At 42.2% G+C, this 18345-nt stretch overlaps 1 protein-coding gene and 1 long non-coding RNA gene across 5 annotated transcripts in view; one reads left to right on the forward strand and one right to left on the reverse strand.

Annotated features, from left to right (window-relative positions):
• efna2a (ephrin-A2a) overlaps positions 1-18345 on the reverse strand; it is a 107746-nt gene that overhangs the window by 34654 nt on the left and 54747 nt on the right. The window lies entirely within an intron of this gene.
• Positions 2637-7685, forward strand: LOC122845780. Its single transcript, XR_006373133.1, has 3 exons — positions 2637-2771; positions 5548-5642; positions 6675-7685. It is a non-coding gene; the product is annotated as an uncharacterized LOC122845780 (long non-coding RNA).

The raw sequence follows: 18345 nt of genomic DNA on the forward strand, positions 1-18345 counted from the left end.
CTCTCATGATTTGTTTCCATCGTGGTCCTCATCCCAAATTTCCTTCGCGGCCTTTTAATTCTCTCTCTTCCCATCTGCCGTGGTGTTTATGAGCATTAATCAGAGTGTTCAAGCACCATGACCAAAACAAAAAAACAACAACAAAAAACATTATTCAACCTTGGTTGTAATTTCCACTGAGCTCGGAGCAACTGTGGTTGTGATGGTAGAAGTCTTTCATCCAAAAAGTCGCTGTTGTGTGCAGAGGGCTTGTCCCCCCCAACCCCCTCACAGAGCAAAGCTAAAAGTATGAGGGGACAAATTGTGAAAAGATGCCCCGCAGTTATATTTTTCTTACAGCTGTCTGGAGTCCATCCATCACAGTAGCGTCGATGCAAATGCCTCACCGAGTTATGAATTTACGCCATCAAATAGGCCCCCCGATCTTATTTGCCGGGAGCCGAGCTAAGTCGGAGAGGAGGCTGCGGCTGAATACGCCATTAAAATTCATCATTATATTATAATCACCCAGTTCTGCTATGAAATAGCAACTATCACCTTAGCTGCACCCCCCAAATAAAGCAACTGACTAATGCTGGTAAATCCATCCTAATGAAAGCCCTCCAAACAGAGCAGCCTATTTTACCACCTTGGGGGCTGCATTAGTAATTTCCAGGACTTTTCTGGCAATTTTATGCCACCCACACTTATTCGCGTTTTAAATATCCGCCAGGTGATGCCAGTTTGTGTAACGATGGCAATTAGGCTGCACACTGCACGTGGCACCGGGTTGGGAAGTTGGTGGTAGCTGTCATTCAAATTCTGCTTAGTTTGTGATTTATTCGGCGTTCTCACAGCAGTAATTTCCAAAGCTTTTCGACTGACCTTGAATTGATGAACGCCGACGGTGAATATTAAATACGTCGGGCGAATGGCTTTCTGTCCTTTTTCGGGTTGCGAGTCAGCATTGTCCGAGGTTCGCGTGCTCATAAGTAAAACGGTTCGATTTGCACATTTGTCTCTGCCCGATTCGGGTGCTTACGCAATAAACTGAGCAGCAACTGTGACAGCTGAAAGTTTCCAAGTGTTTTATTTTAAAATGTGCTGGTAGTTCAAAAAAAAAAAGTTATCATATTCCACCCCGTTAGAGGCGTTTCGAGCATGAACAGACTGTTTGGGGTAATGCAGAAGCATCTCAGTCAGATTTAAGGACAGACTTTAAATAGGCCAGTTTAAAAACCTTATTCTATTTGTTTTTGTTTCTGCCTTTCCGAGGCAGGCTCGGCGGTGTGCTTTGGATCCTTGTCCTGCTGTATAATCCTTCTTCTGTCCATATGCGAGTTTCGCCTTCAAGGTGAGACTGTTTTGTAAACCCAACTAAGGCTGTCCAATTGAAATGAATTTAACTGAAAATTTTCATATCGAGTTTGACAGCATTGTGCCTTTGTTACCGCATGATATCAAGCTTCTTTTTTGTCTTGCCACAAGGATCACTTTTCTGTGAATAGCTATGCAGGTTAAAAGTCACATCAACTGCAGATCCGAGATGCATTTTAGCCGCCATTTTACCAGTTAGACTTGGCCTCATCGCTGGTCACCTCATCGGCTTTTGGAAAGGATCAGTGTAAGGAGATCTGCAGCAGAGTGAGGGTTAAGTCTTTAAAAGGATGATTCATGTTCAAACTTCTTTTCTTTGTGGAGAGAGAGAGAGCGGGAGAGAGGGAGAGATCGGGGGCTTTTTTTTCTCCCTTTTAAATGGGAGCAAAGCTTTTCTCCATCGGTGGCCAAACCTTGACCCTCCAACCGATCTAGAAATAGGCACTCACTAAGGGAGAAAAAGAAAGAAAGACACTCCAAGCCTCTAGCCTTTCCTTTTCACTGCGCACGTACACTTCCAGCTGCCTGAACGTAGATGTGGGTAGTGTACGAACACACACATGCACACACACACACATCTACCCAGCATGGTTTTCCATTTTGTCACTCTGGGGAGAAGGTGAACTCACATTGTCGACCGCTGAGCAAAGTGTTGCAGAATATACACATAACCAACACACACACAAGCATTCCCATCCATGTGGACCCAGTAGGACCAGACCCAGAATACTGGGGCTATACTTTTGCTTTTTTTTTTTTTTTTTTGACAAATATTTCCAAAAGCGATTGTCCTTGAGCATGCCATTACCTAATCAGGCAGCTGGGCGTTTGTGCTTAATTTTTGAAAGGAGAGAATTTGCGAGCATATCATCACAGTTTGAAAAATAAAATAAAATAAAATAAAATGAATGAATTATGGCGCTAAATTATCCTAACACTGTTGAGTTATAAAATAAAATAATGCTTATATGAAGCTAAACAACAAATCTTCATGCGTAGCACCTACAGTGATATCCTTCAGTGTTGCGTCTCTCTGAAGGACATCAAGATGACGAATCAAGAAGATGAAGGACGAAACAGTTTAATGCATTGAGTCAAATGTAAAATAGCTTAATTTTCTGGGAAGTACTAATTGGCTTAACGCGTTAAAAAAGTTGTTACATTTTGCTGGAAAAATCTGCAAAATGAAAGAAATGCAGACAAACTCCTGCTGACTTGGCTGCCACGTTGGAGGTCTTCTTATATCTACCTCTCCTTTGCATCCTACCTGCCAGGTGCCCCACTTCACTTCCCTCCTGCATCGACATGGACCAGCAAAAAAGACCCACAGCGTGGAATTCATCAGGAAGTCTCCCACTGGATGAGTTTGCCGTTTCTGTGTGATTGTCACTGCATGAACAGCTAGAGCCGGAAATGTAGGTTTACCACACACACAGATCTTTGCAAAGGGATTCTGGAACAGGGCTCGGATATGTTTTCACTTTTTGTCTTTTCACACTTTTAAACTATCAGGTGTTCACACCTGATAGTTGTACGATTAATCGACTGTCCCACCTAAGCTGTAGATTTCCGCTGCTCCTCCAAAGTTATCATATGCCCCTGAGTTCAGAATGAGGCTGTCCTTCCTCGACTTCTCAGTTTAAGTGAACAACCACGTCTCGCTAAGTTTGCAATTTTGCAGAGCTTGCAATCTTGTTTTATTATCTAAAACTACTTTAAACATCCCCAGAAATGACTCCCTGACCCGTAGGCTGCGTTTTCAGATCTCGTGAAGAAACTCGTTCGCACCGTTAAGGGTTATCAGAGTCATGGAGCTGGTCAAATGCAAACCACACTTTTCAGATTTTTATTTGTATGAAAAATTTTTGAACGACTTGAAAATAATTGGATTGTGCAAAAAATAATGAATATTTGATTGTATATAGTTATTCAGACCACTCTGAATAACTAATAGAGAAGACGGATGACCCACGATGGACAGCACCGACTGCTTAATGCATGATTAAAATGTTGATTATCGTGACTTTAATCCCCCGTGATTGGATCAGATACTTAAATTACAGTTAAATAATGGAAAAGCGAATGGATTTTCACTTAGGCTAAAGATCTCAGTGACTTCAGCGACTTTTTCATTTAACCGAAAACCACTTCCTCGAATGCAATTAATGGAAAAAGGAATAGAGCCCTAATTTGGAACTAAGGGCCCGTAACAGTGGTCAGCACTGAGACTAATAGCATTGTGCTCAAACAGGAGAGCCTGAGAAGTGGGCCGAGAGTTGCTTTGCCTAATATTCCCCTGGCAATGCGCGCATTGATCCTAAGCAGCAAACTTTGATGGTGCAAACAGAGACTAAAGAGGGGCACGGAAAAGAAAGAAAAGGAAAAACATCAAGATTTTAGTTCTTAATAGAATGTTGGGCAGCGTCGTTCGCTCCATGCCTGAATAATTCACTTTAGCCAAACTGTTGCTTCGGGTCGCATTCATTTTTAATGCCGCCTTTTGATGTTGATTAATTAAGCAGTGCTAGCACTGCTGTTTCTCCACCGTCACCGCCTCTTACAGGCACCCACATTACACACACACACACACACACACACACACACACAAAAAAAACACACGCACAATGCTTCATCTCTCCCTTCTTCCTCATCCGTCTAAACCCTAAAGCCTTTACCCCATCTTGATGTGCTCACACACACGGGGATACGCAAAAAAACACGACACTTTCCACGTACGCGTGCATTTACGGTGCTGCACACACACTGACAGCTACACACCATCTAAAACCCCCAAGCTACGCCCCCCCCCTCCAAAAAAAAAAAGTCTGCAAGTCTTAAAAGTCTTTTCTTTTAAAAGGAGATTGGGAGGAGCGTGTATGTTTGTGACAGGGAAGCGATGAAGGGAAAGAGAGATACAAGGAAGAGCGTTGAGGAAGTAGGAAAGGGGGATGCCTCTCAGCAAGCTTGTAGCAGATTACCGCTTGTGGGCGTGCATGGGTGCGTGTGCGTGTGTGTGTGTGTGTGTGAGAGAGAGAGTGATATAGAGGTGGATAAATATATTGTTAGTCTTTACTGTAAGTCACAACTCAGGGGGTTAGCACCATGCTAATTAGAACACATGCATGCATAAACTGGTGCAGAGGAAAGGTGCATGTCTGATGGTGAGCTTGAGAGTAAAACCTAGGCAAGAGTCTGCCATGCGTTTTTAGCCAATGGAGACAAGGGCAGGCATGCCGCGGCCAATCAGCAACCATGAAGTTTATAAATAGAGCTTAGCCGACTGGACTCCTTCATACTTGTTCTCCCAGCAGCCCCCTCTTTCCAAAATGTTCTCCCTCAGTGACACTTGGAAGCAGCACCTACATGAAGCAAAGCGCGTCTTTAAGTGAGTTCTGAACGACCCGTTTCTCTCTTCTCTCACATTAGAGAAGGCATATACAGAAAAACAAAAGAAGGTTCTTTAAGCGGAAGAAGCACAAAGTGGGGAGTGGAAGACGGTAATAGATGGCCACACCAACACACACATACACCTGAGCGGACGCTGAATATGGATAGGTGGGGTATTAAAACGCACTGACTATATTTTCCACTTTTCTCCTTTGCTCCCTTTGAACACACACATGCCTCAAACACACACTTGCAGTCCGAGTAACTTGATTTTCTCCTCATAATGAATCATCCGCGTGAGAGAAAGCGAGAGGCCATAATGGGGGAGTCTATAAATACCTGGCCAAAAAGCCTCCTGTCATGTTACATTGATCTTAGCATGATCGTGTGAGGCTCTCTGGTACCATTAGGATTTCTATTACACAGCTCAGCCCTGTAATAAGGCCTGGGGAGAAGAAAAGAAAGGGACGCAAAAAAAAAAAGAGAAAAGGAACAAAAATTATAGCCCAAGCGGGGGGGGGGGGGAGAACAATTTTTAACGTTGAGCATAAAATAAGATCTAATTTCTCCTGACTAGCCTCAGTTCCTGGGATTCAGAAGAACTTAAAGTAAAACTGACCACAAAGGAAGATAAAAGCAATAAAAAAGATAACCTTAAACAATCAAAAATCTTATTTTACCAATAAAACTTCTACTATATATATATATATAAAAAAATCTATTTGTTAATGCACAGAAATGCAGATATCGGTGATTCTGAATCAACTGGGAAATATCAAACTTTTCGTTTTAATGTTAATTTAGAACCTCAAGATGAGGAACGCTAAAGGAGGAACTTGGATGAGCAAAATTGCAGCAACTGGACAGTTTATGGAGAAGACACTGCAGAATCACAGTTGGTAAGTGAGCGAGAAGCACATCCTGCAGCCTTTTCACTACATACTGGAAAAAATAAGCTTTCACTAAGGTGAAATACTTTAGTGAAATACTTTGTTACATGTCAAACATGAAGAAACATATCACATTGTATCTTCAATGAAACAATATGACAGGATGTACTAAAACATCCTGTGGTGGTGGTGATGTTGGTCACCATGTTGTATAAGAGAAAAATAGATATATTTTTTTAGTCGCAGTACGGTCTTAGTGCCTCTCGTGATAAAAAAAGAAGGGGATGTCATAGTAAATCCCAAACAGTCCACAGTGACCAGTGGAAAACATCTTACAAGCCAGGTTTTCTTGTCTGAGATTTCTGTGGATGTCTAAAACAACATGTCAGCTGCTCGACACTCCACAGGGCTGGCAGCTGACAGAGAGCTTCAACTCACCAAGCACATCATTAAGACCACACGAAAGACTGCGAAACCTTTACCACGAAAACACGAAGGCCAGGCAAAGGTGTGCCTGACAGTATGTACGACCAGGACTTCAGAAATGTTCTCTAGGCAGACAAAGTATAAAACTGAATAATTTGGACATGAGAACATAAACCAAATACGGCAGTCCAGGAAAAAACAACCTCAAATGAACTGAAAAGCTTGGACATGACACTCGTGACACCATGAGTGTCAGGACACTGCATCCAGCTCATGTTTGATTCGTTTTTGTTAAGTGCGATTAAATCCATTTTTTAGACATACTGTGTTCTCCCAACAGAATATTTGTAGGGGGAATTTTTTCATGACACGGTCAAAAACTAATTACTAACTGCATGGGTGCAAATACGTACTGGAATGAGTGAGTTTTTGTACGACAGAAATCTGTTATACGTCTTCTCGAAGTGAAGCGTCAGTTTGTTATTTTTTCGCTCAAATTTGCACAAAACTACTCGGGCAACTTTGACTATAGAAATCACGGCTTCAGAAATCTAATGTTATTTATTTTTAAGGTATTGTCTGAATAGAATTTTTAAATCTCCTTTCTCATCTCAGTTGCCTGGAACGACATGCCAAACTGGCAGCCAACTCAGAGGAAGAAAAGAAAAAGAAAAAGTTGCTGGCAGCACGGCTCAATATTATAAGATCGTGTTCATTTCACCAAACTGATTATTCCATTCTTTGTGCCAGAAGCTACTTCTGAGGGCCCTGAATAACAAGCAGCATGCTCTCAACAATGAGGTTTTTGAACTGTAAATTATAAAAAAAAAAAATAAAAAAAAATAAATGCTTTTGAGTGCAACAAATAAAAGAAATGTGATGAGAATCACCTCTAAACAAGACGATCAGGAAAACTGCACCAGCGCAAAGTGAACCCACTGGAAAAAAAGGCCGTTTTAGCTGAATGGATTCACTTTGTTTTAAAAAGGAGCTTCTTCACCTATTGTGTTGTGCAGAGGTACAAAGTGTATATCTTAAATTACAGAACATTGTCTGAGCAGCAAATAGAAATTTATCAAACAGACAGAAAACCACTTGCAGAGTTAAATATATATTTTTTTCTCTCTCTCGTCTTTGCAAACGGCGCCCATACAAATACAAAAGGCAGACACAAAGTGGGGCAGAATACTAAAAAGCCCCCGCTGTAGGTTAAAATGCTGCTTCCTCCATTCTGGTGTTCTATGTAATAAAAGGTTGCGTGCTCTTCAGAGAAGCTGAGCACTCATCCTTTTGTTTTTGGTGTGAACAATCCCAACCTTGCATCTCATCCTATTGCCTTGTTGTCTTGGCAAACTGGTGCAGCCATTTGTCAAGTGGACAAAAGTGGCACTCAATTTAAAAATAGATTATTACTGGTACTTTCTTAAGATTATTGTGATGTATTTCAGGTATTAGCTCCTAAAATTCATGGATTTGGTCTTAGAGCTACAAGAGAGACTTTCTGTGACATTAAACTCATTTTGGATGCAGTTTGTCATCTATACTGCAGCAAAACGTCATAGTCTGTTTTTCTCTTGAGTTTTTTCTGTCCTAAGCCAACATGCACACCTTACTCAGACGGCAACACATAAGGTAACTAATCAAAGTTCTTTTAAATACATTTGTTTGTGTTTTCTTTTTATGTTTTGTTTGTTTTTAATCAAATTCCTCCTTTGAATGTGTTTATTTGTAAGAATATCTCATTTAAAGATACTGTTGAATTTTTTTATAACTCAAACGCAAAGAATACATCCGAATTTATCATGAAATTTGCAAAACCGCTACCATAAAGTTTATGATGACAGATTCTCGCGCCTCTTGTCTGTTGATATGCACAATTTAGAAATAGTTTTCCTCCCTCTTGGGAAAAAAAAATGTTATGAACCAAGGCATGACATTTACCAAACTCGCGTGGTTTGAACTTCACTGGATTACGAAGACTTTCTTTGCTCCTACTCAAACTCCAAAGCCACAGCAAACCATAACATTTTCAATTTTATCTTAAATGAACAAATTGCTGGAAACAAAAACATGAATTTGTATTCCGGCCCCTTTGAGAATACTTTGAAAAAAAACAACAACAAACAAACAAAAAAACAACCTTTCTCTTCCAGCGTTGCACATCTAGATACAAGCATTTCTGTTGATTTATCTTTCTAAAAAAATAAATAAATAAATAAAAGCTTTGTCTGATTTCACGCAGAGTGTCTGTGAGCATCAGATTCTCAACCAGATTTAGGCCTGGACTTTGACTGGACCATTCTATCACATGAATATGCTTTTGATGGATGCATGTTTAGGGTGATTCTCCTGCTGGGAGGTGAACCTCCACTCTAGTCTCAAATCTTTTGCAGCCTCTAACATCCTTCCTTCTAGAAATGACTTGCGTTTCTCCCTATCCATTTTCCAATCAATCCTGACCAGTTCCACTTTTGGATCATGGCGTTTGCTCTGGTTTGTGTTGCCTATGTCATAGCATCTCATTAAAACACACTGTTTGTGCCTTTAAAGCGAGACCTTGGGGGGAAAAAAAAGTGACTACGCCTTTGATCAGAGCTTTTTAAAAACTCTTTCAAAGAGCGGGGTTGTCTCCCTCGCTGCTAAATGATTTCACCTCTGTCTGCAGTCAGGCAGCAGCTGTGGATACAGCAGAGTTTCTTTTTTTTTTTTTTTTTCCCTACTTGCAGAAAAAGCTGTTTGTTGTCATTCATGCTTATGCAGCGTGAAAAGCAACTTCTGCCGACTTGAAAATTGCTTGAGCTGGATAATCCACCGGTAAAGCCCCCAAAATGTTTACCGTTTTATCGTTGATGCGATCGTGTTTCGCTTTTCTTAACATCAGTCACCTCTGAGCCAGAGTTTAGTCTCGATAAACATTTGCGGAACGTATTAAGCGGCTTTGGCCATGATTTAAATGCTTGATTCAGTTTTCCTATTATCGCATTTTTCAGGGTCAAAAGCTCCGCTTTTCTTTTCCGTGACTCAGGACTGAATCATAAGAGTTTCCGAGAAAGCATCTGTGCCGTGATTTTAAAACACACGGCAAGAGTGCTGATACTTGAATGTAAAAATTCTGGAAGAAAAAAAAATGAATGAAACGCTGTCAGGCTTAGAAAAGTAAGTTTAAATGCTTTTAATGGAGCAGAGCATGCAGGATCCCTAAGGCGGCAGCCAGTAAGAACTTCTTTTGAGGTTGCAGAGTATTTCTAAGGGTCCGCAGGGCTACTAATAGGGCGACTTGGGAGAGCAAATGCACATATCACACACTGTCATAGCACACACATGCGCACCACCGCAACTAACTGTACACACACAACATCACTCTGAGTTGGTCCTGTAGGGAGATTAAGGGGAGCGCTGTTGACAGATAATGCCGAGACACAGAGGGTCTGACACAGGAGTGTGTTTGTGTGTGGGCGTGTGCGTGTGTGTTCAGACCCTCAGTAGGGAAAACCAGCTGGCATGTTGAGAACCCTAAGTAGCTGTGGGTACAGGAGGTGGATCATCATCATCCAAACACATACACACACACACACACATGCAAACTTCTCAACAAGCCTCATGAATTAGATCTCAGACGTTACGAATCGGAAGAGGCACCATCTGAGAAAATCAAAAGGTTTCTAGAAACGAACACACAATGCATCCCAAAAGTATTCACACCCAATAAACCTATTCATATTTTGCATCACCTCAACCACAAACCTATTTGTGCGATTGTTTGTGATTTTATGCAATAGAACCACACAGAGAATAAGAAGGGAAACACTATGTTTACATCAATTCTGATGATAAAAATATGTGGTGTGCATTGGCAGTCAAGCCCACTCGATATTTTTGCACAACCACCTCTAAAGCCATGAAAGTCACTGAGCCATTCTAAGAAACGAATGAAATTCGATCAAAAATCGTCCCACTAAAGTTCTTGCTGTGTCCTTGTGGAGGAGTCCTGTGTGACTTCTGAAGGCAACGTCTTCCACTGACTTTTTTTTAGGTGCATCAAAGTAAAGAGGGTTGACTAGAAAACAATGGTTAGTCTTTTCAGATTTCTAGTTATATAAAACTGAAAGCCTTACTCAAGTGTGCTCAAGATGGCGTTAAAATACATGGAAGTTAGCGGCAGTAGCATGACAAAATGTGAAAAAGTTCAGTGGGGTGCCAATACTTTCGATAGAAACTGTACATAATGAGGACTCCACACCTCAGCTGATAAAAGAAAAGCTGGGAGAGCAAAAGCCGGCTTGGTGCATTTGTTTGCAGGTGTGTGTACTAGAAATGGAGAGTGTGTGTGTTCCTCTCTTCCATCCTTTAATCTGTGCATAGGGGCATTGGTGGGAATCTGCACACCGTGCTAAATCAATACACTCCCGCCCGCTTTAGTATGCTTCCGTGTGAGTGTGTGTGTGTGTGCTGTTTCCGAGCGTGTGAGTCTTAGTATGCGGCTCAGATAGAGAGAGCGAGAGAGAAAGCGAGAGGTTACATAAGAAGAAAGAGGGACACACTTAAGTGGTTTTGACCTTGGGTACATCTTCCATCACTCCCTCAAAGGTCCGCTGCCCATCTTCTTTGGGCTAAATAAACAAACTTTATTTCAAGCTCGATGTGCAGTCATGAAGCTCCGCAGCGTGTGAACACCATGCATTTGTTCATATAGATTAGGAGTCCAAAAGAAGAGCCGCACCAAACTGAGGGGACTCTGGGATTCCTCCTCTCCATCTTTTTCTTCTTCCTTCCCGTCTTTATCTGTATTGTCTTGTCCCTCCGTCCTCCTCTCTCCCTCCGATATCTTCCTAACCTCCTTTGTTCCATCAATCCATTCTTCTGCCCTTCTATGTTTGGCCAGCTTTACTCCTTTTGAATCTACTCTATCTTTCCCTCCCCTGCCCCCCTTTGCCCCTGAGTATCTCCTCATCCGTCCAAATCCGTCCTCGTCTTGCGAAGATTTTCTTTAACTACTCTTTTTCTTTTCATGTAAGATTCCCTTTTCTGCATCCCTCCCTCTCCTTCATCCTCATCCCTCATTCTGAGTGACCGCCGGTCCCTGAGGCCATGGGCGCATCAGACTGGCGAAGCTCTATCTTCCATCACCCGCCATCTCCCTCCCCCCACTCTTTCGCAAACTCGTCTCTTTCACTCGCTCTTTCGCTGCTGGCAGCATTGGCAGCATGACAGTGCTTTCCCAGGGCAAGGCCTTATGTAAACAGCCCCATAGCACCAAGCTCTGTCTATATGCGGGCATGTGTGTGTGTGTGTGTGTAGCTGTGAGAAGGAGTTTTAGATTTTCTACGTTAGGTTGCAAAGAGGAAAAACAAAGATACACACAGAGTGTTTTTTTGGTGTGCTCGTCTTTGTATGTGTGTCAAGAATGCCTGTTAATAGCGGTGGAGGTCAGAATCCCTCCAGTTACTGATAAAGTGTAGACATAAAGGTTAGGATCCCTCTGAACCCACCTTCTGAGAGAGTGCAGCGTGCGCTCACTCGCGTTTCCTAGCTTTTATTCCGCAGGCGCGTTTTGCCGATTGAAGATGATACGCCGGCTGCCGTTTGATTGGTTGACAAAGCTGTCTTTTGATTGGCCCAACTCCCCGCTCTCCCCCCACCCCCCTCGGGGGGCCGTTCCAGCCACGCTCTCGGACGACCTTCAGGAAAGTTTACCAAAACTTTGCTTTGATTTACCCTTCCTTTTACCGCTCCCCCTCCGCCTCCTTTGTGTCTCCTCCCTCAAGTCTCCCATCGGACTCCGCATATATACAGTCGACAGCCTCTCCATGATAATGAACTCGCGGCTCAATCTGTACAGCTGACGAAGCGCAAGAAGAAACCAAAACACCCTCTCTATAGCAAGTGCTGCTTTATTGCAATCTAATCCCAATCAGTGGCAATCAGATTGGCCAGGAGTATGACGTTCGCGCCTCTTCCACATTTCTCAGGAAGGCGGCGAGTCTGAGCTGTCAGCTGCGTCGTGGGGTCAGATGTAAACTAGCAGACGACTGAAGTGATTAACGCTACGCTGTTTGATGAGGGAGTGATGACATCTTGTTGTCAAAGTGAACTCTGATTTGCACAGCGCTATCAAAATTGTGATGGGCCTCGCTTTTACTGTTCCTTTCAGCACCCTGTCTTTCAGGTGAAGTGGGAGTGGCCCAGGTGTCCGGCGCTGTTTGGGAACACCTGGGCTCCATTGGTCCTGTTATGTTTAAACCTGCTGACTCCTCAAGTCCTGCTCACAGTCATGTGCATCAGCTCCAAGTGTTCGTCCCACATGGCAGACATTTTCAGGGCTTGAGCTTTGCTGAGGCTTATGTTCTGTTTAAGTTATGGTTTTGGATTTATTTGGTTTGTTTATGTTTTACAGCAGGGGTCACCAACCTTTTTGAGACTGGGCGTTACTTCACAGGTACAGAGTAACACGAAGGGCTACTTGTTTGATACAGACATACATTTTCTTGGCTCATCCTTTATAACAATAACACATATATGTATATATGATTACATGCTGCCTGATCATATTAATATTAGGGTCTACTGACAACAGTTATCAGTAATGATTTACCATGGCAGATATGGTTAATTACTATTATGTGATCAGAAGTTCTTAGTTCAGAGTTTTAAGTTTGATTCCCTTTATGAGCTTTTCTGTGTGATTCTAAATTGCCCCCAAGTGACTGAGAGTTTGGATTATTGCAGCAGCTGTACACACTGTGAGAGTTTCCTTTAAATAAAATAAAGAAAAGTTACTGTATTTTTTATTATCCAATCCTCTTTACTATTAACAAAGTTGTGGAGAGAAGAAAAAGTTATTTTGTGCCAAAACATCTTGTATGTAGCGCACATCAGTGTGAGTCTGTGGGGGTGAAAGGGCACGCCAAAGCCTAAATCTTACTGGTCAGTATGGTTTTTCTGTCAGCTTTACAGTGCACTGTTCTGGTGAGTCGCCGGTTTATTAGCTTTTTTTTGTGGTTTCTGGAACTTAAAACCTGACGGGTCACCTGTTGGCTGACACAAGCAGATGTCGAAATAAAAATGTCAGATCGGAAGGTACAAAACTATCACTGCACCTGACCGGCAAGAGCACAACCACCTCTCCAACGCGCATCATGTGTACATCGCACAAACCTAAATCACTAAAGCAGCGCACTTTTTTCCCGTATTTTTTTTTTTTTTCTTTTTTACACAAATGATGCTAAATAATAAAGACATGGACACCTCTTTACTTTGTTGTAAAGAGGGTTTGATTATAAACATTTCAGTAATTATTATTTTCTTTTTTTACTTCAAGGAAAATCTTAAGGTAGGCAGAGCGGGTGCAGCCGTACAGCTGCAGGCGCTGCTGCCCTCCGATAAAATCCTGCAGGCGTCTGCGCAGTTCTGAACTTTAACCATAGAAAAGAGTTTTAGGCGTAAAGCAATTTATTTTAAAAAATTGTATAACTTGGTGCTTTTAAAAAAAATCTAAGTATAAACAAATGTTATTAATTCAATGTAAAAACATTAAATAAAATAATTTCTTTGGCAGTGCTCCCTAATGACAATGGCTATTTTTAGAACTTGCTCTGCCGGCGACTGACAAGGTTCTCTCGGGCGACTGGGTGTCCGGGCACCGCGTTGGTGACCCCTGCTCTAAAGTATATAAAGTAGAAACTCCTGATCTGGGTTGCTGCTCCATTCCTATTCAGAGTTGCTGGATTCCATGTTTGTTCTCATCCCTGTTCCGGGTTGCTAGACGAATATAAGTAAGTGACTATCAATTTTTAATAGACAGAAAGTCTGATATTTGAAAGCATTATTTTTTGCTTAATTTAAATACAGAATAAGAAAGTGCTACAGCAGATGTATAAGGGTTTTTTTATTTATTTATTTTTTTTTATAAAGCATCCTTCTTGAGTCTACAATTGTCCTTCCTTGACTTGATATTCTGACCCGCTCTCTAAGGCAGTGGTCCCCAACCACCGGTCCGTGGACCAATTGGTACTGGGCCGCGCAAGAAATAATTAAATATGTCCGTTCTATATATTGAGTCTGGAGGAGCTTTTATTTTGAAAATGCTACACCGGAAGCTGTCGGTTACGTCTTGCGCGCCAACATGCAGCAGAATGAGTAATAAACAACGGGTCCAAAAGGTTGGGGACCACTCTAAGGAATCTCTTTCCAGGACATTTCCTTTTCAAAAACAGCCAATTACATTTCCTTAGTCCAGAGATGACTGTAGCACCAAGTTAAAGACTCTTGTTTTCAACAGGTACGTCAAGACAGTAAGCTATCAGATTATTCAAGTCATATTATTTCAACGTATCCTTTGTTCAAAACCTTGAATACTTATAAGACATTGTTACACCCGTGTTGTTTGATGATGGTAATGATTTTATTTTATTTTTTTATGACAGAATGTAAATCTTTGATAAAGTCATGTGCATCATTATAACATCCTCCTGCCAACAGCTCTGGGAAAAGCATGATGTTCATCCTATACAACAGAAAAACAACGTAGTCCCACGCACGTCTGTTTTGTCTCCGCACCAATTTATTCCGTCAATCTGTGTCTGTCACTGTTTTTCTCCTCTTTTCTTCTTTTTTTTCTTGACATCTTAGAACCACCACTCTGTTGATCTTTATAACGATGCCAATTAGGCGGCTTATACATCTTCAGATTCGACTGGAAGTATCTGCAAACACGCTTGCCTCTTCCTCCTTTTCTTCTTCTCCCTCAAGAACAACTTTGAGTGTTATTGACAGGAAGGGTGAAAGACGCCTACTGGCATCCGAAGATAGCTGAGGAAAACCCTTATGTGGCTTTGAAGTGCTAATTGATGCTATCATGGCTAGAATCTGGGATACAAAAAAAAAAAAAAAGTTTCTCCCTTCTGCCAATTTGTTGTGGTTTATTTTCCAGGAGCAGTAATCTCGATGTTAGGCTTTGATCTCTCTGAACCTGCGTTTCTTCGCTTTCTCGCCGTTGTGTTCTAACACAATTTCTCGCCCAGAGCTTATTAACCTTACTCTTATTTACTTCACCCCTTATTACCAGGCTTTATTAAACCATACAAGCTCTCTCCCTCAGCTGTGTTTGGTGTCAAAAACATTAGTGTTCTAACCCCAAGCAAATGAGAAAGACGCTTAAGGGTCTTTCTGCTTGCGTGTGTGTGTGCGTGAGCCTTTCATGTGAACATTTTTATTTGCTCCTGCATCAATTGCCCATCTGTGTGCGATTGGATTTGTGTGCGTGTGTATTTCTTGCAGTAGGTGGATGTCTTTGTGCGCCCGTTTCGATTATCTACCTGAGCGGAATTTGTGCCTGGGCTCGTCTGTGTTTATACTCGTGTGGGTGTAAGGGTGCATGCATCAGAGGATGCTTGCATACCGGCGTGCATAATTAACCGTGGGCAGGCATTAGAGTCTGCGTGTGTGGCAGCGTGGAGTTGAGTGAGGAGGCATTAGGGGTGGGAAGGGGAGCGTGAGGGGACCGGGTCTGAGACTGGCAGGGTGAGTTATTCACGGATCACCGCAGACATATGGGCAGGCTGGGACTCACCGAAGACATGCCCTTACCGCTGGGACTGATACAATGAGATAAACAGATGCGGAGGAGGCCCGGCGCACAAGGACTCGTTTGACGGACGTGCGCAGAGATATTGGGAAGCCACACAACTGCTGAGACTTTGGCAAGCGACAGAGGCTATAAAGCGACTCAAACGTAGGCATAAGGGAGTGTAGGGAAAGAAGCTAATTACATCACAGAGAACTATGTATGGAAATACTCATATTTCAAGCGGAAATGGACATATAAACCCACAAGAGTGCCTACTGAGAAACACAAAAAAACCAGACAATTCCTAACTGTGTGCACAAAAGCATCCAACAACCATACAAACAGCCCCCCTCTCCCCTTCAAGCCTTTATAGACTGATAACTCAACGGGGAGCTCTTCATCAGATCGAGTGTGCCCTTATCGGCTACTGTTCCAGCTCAGTGGCTCTCACTTCACACTTTCAGCTTGTAACCCCTCCTTAACCGCCTGCTGGCCCTCGGCATTCACTATAGGTGCAACTGAATCGCTGTCTTTCTCTAAACTCTCCCCTCGACCCGACCAAAACATATACGCACACACACACGCATGCAAACAAACACCTCCCCCCCCATTCCTTTCATCCCATCCCTTTCTTGCGTCCTGTCTCAGTGCCAGGGGGTGTTGAATGGCAGGGGGAGAGAAGGATGCAGCCAAAAGAGCAAATGGAAGCAGGAGGAGGTGAACGAGGGCCTGAGGCGGGTGTTGGAGGTTTGTGGAGAGGGTTTCAATGGGCCAGCTGTCCTGAGAAAAATCCACAAAGTGCAAAACATCTTCGCCCTCAACAAGTGACTCTGACATCCTCATTCTTTGTGCAACCTGTTGCCAGGCTTCAGAGAAAGCTGTCCGCGATCCGAACTGTTCCAGATTACAGGTGGACCTAGGCTGGCACTAGCCTAGGTCAATCTTTTGATGGGATAATCTTATGCAGATTTTAAACAGCAATAAGTGAGGTCACCCATCATTTCAGTGATGCAAAATGCAATTTGTTGTCCAGTGACGAAACTGGGAGTTTAATGTGCGAAATTAAAAGGTTGCGTCCCCTTCGCACCAGTCGCAGACCAAGCAAATTGTGAAAGTTTGAAAGTTTGTGGCATCTTGGAGGCGTCGTATGTTGAGGACAATAAGCACAATAAACCACATCATGACTGGCAGCAACAATGGTAGATCATTCATGATTTTCCGTCCTGCGCATCAAAAGTTGCAACCGCATCAAAGTCACACCAGGTGTAGATTCTCAGGCATCTAGAACATGACAGTCCTTAATGCTTCAGTAGAATAAAAGGCTTCTTTTATTCTGAATATGGCCTGGAAGTATTGCAGTAATAAATTGTTGTTAATCACACCATTAGGGCTGTTGAGGTCATTAATGGGGTTAAAACTCCCAATACATGTTTAGAACAGAAAGGCATGTTGGATTTTTCCCAAAACAAAAGACGACATCTTGTCATCTATTTGTGGTGAATCTGATGTGCACATTGAATCCCACTGCTTTGGTTTGCATCCAATATGTGCTCACCAACCAACTGAAATGTACAAACCATAATCTCAATATGGATTAATACGCGATCCGTCCCATGTGCCTTCCCTTTGAAATAAAGAGCAACCAGTTATGGTAACGTGCACATCCACCAAACTGGCCAAATTCGTCTGGTTTGCCGAACAAATTTTCCAAATGGCAGGACTTTGCAGGTGTGTGTTAACACACACGGTCACACAGCAAAGACAGCAGTTCTGACATCAGAGAATAAGTTGTTGGACTTATTCTACGACCATTTCAAAACAATCTGAAGCTGAAGATATTTATTTACATGTGGAAGTCTCTCCAAATTCACTCCTAGGAAAATAGAAAAAGAAAGAACAAAGAGAAAACATTACAGATCTGACATTTACTTGTTAATCTCCAGGTGATTTATTTAAAAGCTGACGTTTGGTCCACATGCAACAGGACAATCACCTCAACCATACAAGTGACACTACAACACATGGGCTGACATAGAAAATAGCACAGCCACAGTTTAGACTTCAGTCTGATTAAAAGGCTGTAATTTATGAGCCTTGTACACTAATGAACGTCTGCAACTCTCCTCTCAATAAGTTCAAACAATTTTTAGGAAGAGAAGCAGACAGATCTACCTCTTAGACCTTAGGTAAGGTCTAATCACTTCAAGTTTTTACAGCTACTGGATCAGATCACTTTTATACGGTTCTTTTCCTATAACTGTGTCGTCTTATCTTCACTTCCATAATGAGGCCTTTATTGCCTCGTTGGAGGTGTTTTTGTTTTGGACCGGGGGAAACTGTGAGCCATAGCTGATTCGCAGCTTTGCACTTTTAGGCTAAGCACACGCAGTCTCACAGAGCGATACTGACATTAAGCTGCCAATATACAAATCAGTGGTGCAAATTTGAACTCATTATGGATGCAAAATACTTCAAACGGCGTGCGCTTTCACTGAAAAAAAAAATATTAAAGATTAAGTTGCAAGAGTTGGAAAGCAGGAAAGTATTACAATAATTGTACTTTTTCAAATATGAAGGGAATATTAAGAGTATATACACACACCTGTATGCAAACACTAAGTGTAGAGCAATTTTTTTTCCATCTTTCCATCCATCCACATATATATCTCTTTTTCTAGGAGGTGATGAGAATAAAAACTTGCTGCACACACCAGGTTTGAA

This window comes from Gambusia affinis, linkage group LG16 (assembly GCF_019740435.1).
Source record: "Gambusia affinis linkage group LG16, SWU_Gaff_1.0, whole genome shotgun sequence".
Lineage (NCBI taxonomy): Eukaryota > Metazoa > Chordata > Actinopteri > Cyprinodontiformes > Poeciliidae > Gambusia > Gambusia affinis.